This window comes from Amblyomma mixtum, chromosome 1, assembly GCF_055824585.1.
Source record: "Amblyomma mixtum isolate Tamu chromosome 1, ASM5582458v1, whole genome shotgun sequence".
Lineage (NCBI taxonomy): Eukaryota > Metazoa > Arthropoda > Arachnida > Ixodida > Ixodidae > Amblyomma > Amblyomma mixtum.
The window spans coordinates 233,988,462-233,998,630 of NC_143012.1; positions in this window are offsets into that span (position 1 = coordinate 233,988,462).

Genomic DNA, 10,169 nt, shown 5'->3' on the forward strand with positions numbered 1-10,169 from the left:
ATGATACGGCAGGCCTATAAGGCTGCGTTAGGACTCCCACTAAATGCCTCAACCGAAAGGCTTATGAGGCTAGGAATACATAACACCTACAATGAACTGAAAGAAGCCCATTTAATGGCTCAAACAGCGCGATTAGCCAATTCCAGAACTGGCAGGAGTATTCTTACCAGGCTCGGAATTAACTTTCAACCTACGAACAACGATGCTAAAGTAGACTTACCGCACGACTATAGGACGGCCCTACTAATCAAACCACTCCCTAAAAACATGCACCCCTTACACCATGAGGGTAGAAGACAAGCACGAGCCAAAGCCTTACATAACAAATACAGACAGTGCGTTGGAACACTTTATGTAGATGCGGCAGAATACAAACATACCAATGCCTCTGCAATTGTGGTTGTGAACGAGAATGGTGACCACATCGTCTCGGCGACAATCAAAACGAAATCCTCTGAAACGGCAGAAGAGGCGGCTATAGCCCTCGCCCTAGCGCATACCCAAGGGAGCATCATCCTCAGCGATTCCAAAATGGGTATCAATAATTCCGCTAAAGGGCGAATTACAAACACCTCCCTTAGGATCCTTAACGCAACCAAATTCTCACCAAATTATTCGGAATTGATATGGGTCCCAGCCCATTCGGGGAATCTGGGGAACGAGGCAGCCCATAATAAAGCCCGAGGTTTCGTCGACCGCGCAGTGGATGAGTCTGGCTCCCTGAATATCACGAAGGACTCCATGATCACACATCATGATCTCACCAATCATTTTAAACTAGAGAGAATTTTTCCCCCTCCAGACAAAAGACTTACTAAAGAACAAGAGGTTACGTGGCTACAGACGAGATCGATACGCACCCCATCACTCGTCGCGCACGTTTATCCAGATCTTTACAACCCAAACTGAAAACACTGTGGCCAACGTGCTACCTACGATCACATCCTGTGGGACTGCAAAATAGAGCCACCTCCGGGTGATCTAGTTACAGCTCCTTCTCTCGAGCGGTGGGAGACAGTGCTGGCTAGCTCTGACCCCAGAACGCAAGTTTTGGCGGTGTAGTGGGCTGACAAAGTCGTCGAGGGCTATGTACTCTCGACCACTTAACGCGACCTCTTGCCAAGCTCTTTCCGGCGAATAAAATGTTTTACAATCAATCAACGGCAGAAGCTGTACCGTGCTTTGTGCAATATAGTTTTCCCAGAGGCCTTGTACAGGGCCTTGTATTGTGGAGGCTCAGGCAGTCATGTTTTAACGAGGGTTAAAAACTGCAGGTGCCGCCAAGAACAAAAACCACCTTTTTTAAGCTGCACTCCGGAAGCTTACGGTCTAAAAATTTTTAGGGGGAAAGGAATTATTTTTACCCTAGGGATCTCATTGTTTGATTTGCAGAAAGCCGGAAACGACGTTTTTTTTTTACACTGTTAGGAAGGGGTTCATTTTTGGGATGTATTCCAGCGAACCCTAAAGAAAGAATTACCACTAGACCCTTATGGCATCCGGTACTTATCTGTAGAAAATGAGGATGGGGTACCGTTTGACTTAATAATGCTGATAGGCCTCCACTGTATATTGCGCTCCTGAATTGCACGCTAGCTTTGCGACAAAGACGCAAGACCTGCCCGAACTTACTTTCGGGAAAGCATGGACTGGTTTCTGGCCATCCAGAAAGCCGTTGCGGAGCTTCCGGAGTGGCTCTCGAGACTAGAGTCGCTGTGCAATTTCCGTGAATTTTAATCTGACGAAGCCAGATTCATGCTGGCTGACCACGACAATGCCGAGTGTATGTACACCCGCCGTCAAAAGTAAACAGAAGGTGACTTCGTCAAAAAAATTAAATTTTTTTTAAATCTAACGCATAATGGCCCATGTTTGTTGGTGCACAGTATCACAATTACGCTGCACATATGTATTCAAAGATGCATGAATTGGGGGAGAAATTATTAAATTTTTTCGTTAATATTGGCTTCCGTTTACTTTGGACGGCACCAGTAGATAGCATTTAGTGTGTTTTGTTGATTGCTTGTTTTGTTAAATGTTATGTGTCAAAGCCAGGCAATAAAGAAAAAAACCACGGTGGCTCAGTGGTTATGGCGCTCGGCTGCTGACCCGAAAGACACGGTTTCGAACCCAGCCGCCGTGGTCGAATTTCGATGGAGGCAAAAATCTAGAGGCCGTGTACTGTGCATTGTCAGTGCATATTCAAGAGCCTCGGGTGGTCGAAATTTCCGACGCCCTTCGCTACGGCGTACCTCATAGCCGGAGTCGTTTTGGGACGTTAGACCACCGAAAACTAAACTATTTCAACAAAACTTGTTGCGCTCAGCTTCCTCCTATCGGCTGGAATAAAAACGCTTACTTCGACCAAATTTGTTGCACATTTCTTCCCTCTTTTGCCTTGAGCGAGAAAGAACCCATCGGTCAAATTAGTGGCGCAACTGCAGCCATCTATCGGCTGGTGCGCGAAAAATTGAAGCTTGCCTCCCCGTAGTCTGAAGAGAGGGCGATACATACACGCTCACTTCTAGAAGTAATCGCCCCTTTACACTGAAGTAGAAACACAATTTCTGAAAAGCTATGCATGCGTGTCATAGAAAATAAGTCCCACAGCTCCGACGCTTTGAAATATTCGTTCGCGTTACATGGTTCTTGTGTTCGTTTCTGTGTGTTATATTAATTGACGGCGATTTGCGTTGTTCCGAGACGGTTTTAAAATGATGCTTTCTTTCATACACGGTGATTTTTTAACCTTTTCAGATTTTTATTTTTCTAATGTGAAAAATACGTCTGTTTCACCAGTTGGATTGTACAGCAAAGCTGACTGTATGTGTCTGATATCAATATTAAACGAATAATTACCTTAAATTAGCAAATAAACTTGAGTGGTCGAAACTTCCGGAGCCCTTCACTACGGCGTCTCTCATAGCCTCAGTTGCTTTGGGACGTTATACCTCATAAACCAAACCGAACCAACCAAACTTTACTCGAAAGGTGAGCACTATTTTAAATATTCTTGATCGAGTAGGTTGCTCACAATATCTAACGTCAAAAATATGCATTTTAAATCTTGCTGAGTTTCTTTCCACACATTTAGTATTTATAAATAGGCGTCTCTCGCATTTTCCATGCATTAAATACTGGTGCCATTGGTGTATTTGATGTAGAAGCAGATTCTTGATTTCGGAGTTGATACCTCACGCAACGATGCCATTTTATGAATATTTGTAGCGCCACCTCACGTGCCAGCGTCTAGATGACGATGAAGTGACAGCGCTTCAAGTGAACGTCCATGGCTGCCTAGCCAGCGCCTCCTCTATTTTTTATGCGAAGCATACTACTTTAGCTACCACTTCAGCCCTTCAGCGTGGTTATGCGCCTCCAAATCACGTGATACATGACGTCACACCACGTGACACGATGACGTCTCGACAGTGGAGAAACGGGGGCCCACCTCGCGCCGTCGCTGTGGTTGTGCGCCTCCAAATTACGTCACACGATGATGCCACACCACGTGACACGATGACGTCACGACAGTGGAGAAACGGGGGCCCACCTCGTGCCGTCGCTGTGGTTCATCATCATCATCATCAAAACGTTTATTTCCACCGAAATGAGACTCCTTTTTGGACCCCCCGGCACGCAGGCCTAAGGGAGCCCTACTTAGGAGCCTCGCAAACTAAGGTCTGGTGAAGACACATTGTCTCTTCACGGCCTCAGCCGCCAGGCGGATGACTTGTTGCTGCTTAGCGGGGTCCTCGCTCCGCAGCAAGGTCTCCCAGGCTTCTCTACTATATTTTGCTCGGCGCCCGGGCTTCCAGCACATTCCCATATGACATGGTCGAGAGTGCCCCTCTCCCCGCACGTTATACAATATTGGTCTTTCTCCTCTTTGGAGATTGTTACGTATACCCAGAAGGGGCTTATATGATTCCCCCTTGCAATCTTCTCCACGCAATTGCCTCCTCTTTTGCGAGGGAACGGTCGGGCGGCGGATAGACCCTCCTGCTAAGCTTATAATGTGTCGCTGTGGTTGTGCGCCTCCAAATTACGCGACACGATGATGCCACACCACGTGACACGATGACGTCACGACAGATCGCCGTCACGCGCTGGGAGAGGGAGAACGATGCCATCGCACAGACGCCGGAATGTCCTCGAGCGGCATTCCCGCGCATTTCGAACGCGCGTTCATACTCGGTGTAGGTGAAACGCTCGCTCCACCGGGCAGGCGGACGCGGCTTCCGTGGCAATCCAGGCGCTCACCCAACGCGCGTCTCGGGGTTGGTCGGCGTTCCGCTGTAGACATGCCGTTGTCTTCCCCCACGACGAAGGCTTCTAGTGGTTGTATTAAAATGACCAAGTATTCAACGAAGGAAAGCCATGTATTACCAAGCCTAGCCATCAATATGCTTCGCATCTGACTTGGCTTAACCTTAGCTAAGCCTCAGCCATTTTTATTTTTATTTTTATTTTAGGCGCTGGCCTAGCAGAGCTGACGCGTCCTTCAGCTCGCAGCCGCTTTCTTCATCAAGCGTCACGGGTCTTCCTCAATAAATGTAGACCACTCTTCCACATATTCACTAGGTGAACGACAACTCATCTAGCTTTCAAATGTGTTCTTTTCACGTTTAGTATTTGGGACCACGCTTTCAGAAAATTTAAATACGGAGTTCAGTTTCGATGTTGACGGCCATCAATTCTGCAGTACAAGCATGGCACCTAAATTAATAAAATGTTTAATGCTCAATTTCAGTTTATCATTCTTCTAATTATTGATCCATACAAGATGCATAATGTCCTCTTTGCTGTACTTAAATTCAATTCAATTCAATTTTATTTTCCAGTTAAACACTGGAACGTTCTCCGCGCTAAAAGGACTGACTGGGCCTTGACTGAGCCACGGAGACGGTTACAGACATAACTTCCAAAATTTTAAAAATGAAACTTTAAGTGTTGAAATAAATCAACTTATATATTTCTTGAGCAGTATATGTGTGTCAAGGTCTTCGACGCGAAGAGAACATCTTCAGTTTACCCTGTAATAAAAGATGAATCACATTTAAACGAGTACCTGCAAAAAAAATAAAAAAATAATAATACACGGACGGATAGCGAACACGGTGGCACGAAAGACTGGGTGTCTATATCTTCATTATATGTCGCAACTCATGTCTCTATCATCAGGCTGCAAAAATACGCTCAACACCCCCTGTACAGACGTCACCTATGCCACGACTTGCCAAAACCCATCAAGAGAGCAACACGTGGTATAACTTCTAGGTGCTGGTTGCGATTACTGTTTTACAAGAATGAGAACATGCGTGCTTACGCATTTGAGGTTTCGAAAATAAGAAACAGCCACACTACCACTGAGAACAACTAGCCGCTATGTGTCAGCTGGGGCCAGCCAGGTTGTGCGGATGCTCCCAAAGAGGTATTGTTTCTAAAAAAACGGCAATGATCTACTCGCGTTCGCTTTGGATTGAAAGGTGCTCTAAACTTCGCGCTTTTAAACCCAAGGCTACAAAAAAGTGGGCAGCGCGCCAGGTTATGAGCTGGAAAACACCATCAGATTTCCTCCGGTCGCAGAAGATTTCTGCAGAAAAGATGCTCTATGCTGTGCGATGTCAGTGCACATTAAAGATCCCCATGTGGTCAAAATTATTTCCACTACGACACACCTTTTAAAGCGAAAGCTTTACTACTTGCACTTCCAGCCTTTGGCGTGGCGCGGCGGTGCCACCACCACCGGCGCCTAACGCCTGCGCTCTCCGCTAGGAGCGCAACAGGTGCTTTGTGACATCACGCCGAAGAGAAGGGCGACCGACTCGCGCCGTCGCAAGCCGCGGCGGTGCCACCACGGCGTGGCCTCCGCGATCGAAGCGCGCTTGTAAGGCGGAAGCCTTTAATGCCTCATCGTTGTAAGCAGGAGCTGTCGACAGAAATGTCACGCTTTTCAATTGGTCGAAACGGTCGTGACGTCAGAGAGCGCGAATTTCAAACGGGGCCAATTGTACTTTTCAACATTTTATAAATGATTCGGAAGAAGATTACACCCTACTTGAAATAGTACCAAGGCAAAAAGGAGACTCAAATCTCTTCATCCTTAATGTATACAACCCGCCCAGAAACAAAGGCAATGGGCTCCCACACTTGTTGATAAACACAGTAAAGCTGGCTGCTAGGGCTCAACTAATAATTGTGGGAGACTTCAACGCTCAACACCCAGCATGGGGATATACCAAAGCAACTCCGAAAGGGAACCTGCTCTGGCAAATCATACAGTCACTAGGGCTCACAACGCTAAACAACCCGAGCGACCACACACGCATGGGTAACAGTGTATGTGTCGACACATCTCCAGACCTATCCCTCTCTAAAAACGTCAAGGACGCAAAGTGGGTCAACACCGGGCAAAACCTTGGTAGTGATCATTTCATCCTTAGCATCACCTTCCCCACGACAAAACTTAAAAACAAAGCAAAAGAAATACGAACCACGGATTGGGACAAGTTCAGGCAACTTCGCGACAAAACAGCTCCAAAGGAGATCTCTAACCTTAGCGACTGGGTTATCTCCCTGAATGAGGATGTCAGCTCCACTAGCGTTGCGGTGCCAGTTGAGAAGGAGGAGCAGATTGCAGACTCAAAGCTGCTACACCTGTGACAGGCACAAAAAGGCCTCCAAAAACGCTGGAAGAAGCAAAAACACAACAAGCGACTACGCAAAAAGATCGCTGAAATCGAGAGGCGAATCGAGGAACATACACTTACTCTCCAAAAACAACAATGGAACCAAATATGTGAAAGCGTCAATGGGCAGCTCGGAAATAAGAAGACATGGCATCTTCTAAGACACCTGCTCGACCCAGAACAAACACGTCCCGTGCAACAAAGTCAACTGTACAGACTCATACATAAATATGAGGGTACACCTGAAGACCTAATCAAAGAGCTAGCAGAACGTTATCTAAACACGGATGATGGTACCACTCAACCAGACTACCGGGGGACTCCTAATCCAAATTTAGACGCAGACATCACAGACGCAGAGGTCTGGTACGCAATTGGAAAACTGCGGACAACATCTGCGGCAGGACCAGACAAAGTAACAAATAAGACTCTCAGGAACTTAGACGCAACGTCGATCGCGGCGGTTACAGACCTTATGAACAAATACTGGCATGCAGGCAACATACCACCAGAGTGGAAACACGCGAAAATCACTTTTATTCCTAAAGCGGGTAAGAAACTCAGCACTGAGAATCTACGCCCAATTTCATTAACATCATGCCTAGGCAAACTCATGGAGCATGTCATCCTCAATAGGCTCCAAAACTATGCGGAGGACATGAACCTCCTACCTGAAACAATGTTAGGATTCAGGGCCCAACTATCTACCCAGGACATACTCTTGCAGCTTAACAAGGACATAATTGAAGCTGACGAGGGAACAGGAACGAAAGCAATATTGGGTTTAGACCTTGTTAAAGCTTTCGACAACGTCACCCACAAAGCCATTTTGACAAACTTGTCAGAAATCAACCCCGGAGAAAGGACGTACAACTACATCCGATCCTTCCTCACTAACAGAACAGCAGTGATAACGGTCGGAACAATAGAGTCTGCCCCAATCACACTAGGAAGTAAAGGAACGCCACAGGGCTCCGTCCTGTCCCCTTTCCTTTTTAACCTCTCCCTCATCAAAATTCCCCCCAAACTGGCACAAATACCAGACCTACATCACACGTTCTATGCAGATGACATCACACTTTGGGTAACCAAAGGATGCGAAGGCTACATAGAAGACACACTCCAAGCAGCAGTGGACATCATTGAGGCATGCGCATGGGAATCCGGCCTCACTTGTTCTGAGCAAAAATCTGAACTCTTCGTGATCCGTCGTAAACAAAGAGGTAGGCGTACCACGACATCCCCCCCGCAAATAAACGTCTATGTTAATGGACGATCTGTCAAAGAGGTACAGACCATGAGGATACTGGGGTTGTATTTACAAACAAATGGAAAGAATACTGACACACTCACATAAGCTAAAACGCACGGTAGAAGCGACGGCGCGATTAATCCGCCGCATAGCTAACCGCAGACAAGGGGTGAGGGAAAGAGATTTATGCCGACTAGTGCAGGCCTTTGCGCTAAGCAGGATACTCTATGCCACCCCTTATCTCAAATTTTCGAAAGCAGAAAAGGACAAATTGGATAGTATGATACGGCAGGCCTATAAGGCTGCGTTAGGACTCCCACTAAATGCCTCAACTGAAAGGCTTATGAGGTTAGGAATACATAACACCTATAATGAACTGAAAGAAGCCCATTTAATGGCTCAAACAGCGCGATTAGCCAATTCCAGAACTGGCAGGAGTATTCTTACCAGGCTCGGAATTAACTTTCAACCTACGAATAACGATGCTAAAGTAGATTTACCCCGCGACTATAGGACGGCCCTACTAATCAAACCACTCCCCAAAAACATGCACCCCTTACACCATGAGGGTAGAAGACAGGCAAGAGCCAAAGCCTTACATAACAAATACAGACAGTGCGCTGGAACACTTTATGTAGATGCGGCAGAATACAAAAATACCAATGCCTTTGCAATTGTGGTTGTGAACGAGAATGGTGACCACATCGTCTCGGCGACAATCAAAACGAAATCCTCTGAAACGGCAGAAGAGGCGGCTATAGCCCTCGCCCTAGCGCATACCCAAGGGAGCATCATCTTCAGCGATTCCAAAATGGGTATCAATAATTTCGCTAAAGGGCGAATTACAAACACCTCCCTTAGAATCCTTAACGCAACCAAATTCTCACCAAATTATTCCGAATTGATATGGGTCCCAGCCCATTCGGGGAATCCGGGGAACGAGGCAGCCCACAATAAAGCCCGAGGTTTCGTCGACCGGGCAGTGGATGAGTCTGGCTCCCTGAATTTCACGAAGGACTCCATGATCACATATCATGATCTCACCAATCATTTTAAACTAGAGAGAATTTTCCCCCCTCCAGACAAAAGACTTACTAAAGAACAAGAGGTTACGTGGCGTCGTCTACAGACGAGATCGATACGCACCCCATCACTCCTCGCGCACATTTATCCAGATCTTTACAACCCAAACTGCAAACACTGTGGCCAACGTGCTACCTACGATCACATCCTGTGGGACTGCAAAATAGAGCCACCTCCGGGTGATCTAGTTACAGCTCCTTCTCTCGAGCGGTGGGAGACCGTGCTGGCTAGCTCTGACCCCAGAACGCAAGTTTTGGCGGTGGAGTGGGCTGACAAAGTCGTCGAGGGCTATGTACTCTCGACCACTTAACGCGACCTCTTGCCAAGCTCTTCCCGGCGAATAAAATGTTTTACAATCAATCAATCTACTAACCATGCAACCAATTAAAGGGATCGTTTAGTGATGCTCCAAGTAAGTTTGACTGAGTTTAATTCCCTACTTAACCAATTAGTCAAACCTTTCTAGTCAGACCAGATAAATAAATAAAACACAGTAAGAAATTTGCCGAGCTTGGGAATCAAACCCCGGTCTCCGGAATGCGAGTCGAGCACGCTACCACTCCGCCATGCCAGCTCGATGGTTTGGAATGAACAAAGGTGCGTCTAGTGAATACGGTGTCTTCGTTCACTCCCATCTTCCTCCCTTCCCGTTACGGCGAGGTTTAGGTGTCCACCGAGATATGAGAGACAGATACATTTCCTTTCCTCAAAAACCAATTCACCGACGAGCAAGGCGTATTTGTCCGCGTTTCAGATTGACCCAAGTTGTCGTGACGTCACCGCGCGCAAAATTTGACGGGTGTCCACCGAAATATGTGAGACAGTTACTGCGCAACTTCCTTTCCTCAAATACAATTTTCGACTAGTGTCTACTGAGATATGTGAGACAGTTAATGAGTAATTTCCTTTCCTCAAATACAGTTTTCATTTTGTTCATTACGGCCCCCCCTTTCTTTCACTCACACTTCCTCCCTTCCTGTACGGTTCGGCTCAGGTGTCCACCAAGATGACAAACTACAGACCATTTCCTTTCCTCAAAAATCGTTGCGTTCGAAGGGCAACGCACCGCGCCGAACAGGTTGTGGCGTTCTTTGGACTCCGTGGCAGCGATGTATTGCTTTCGCCATTTCCCCGCTTAACCA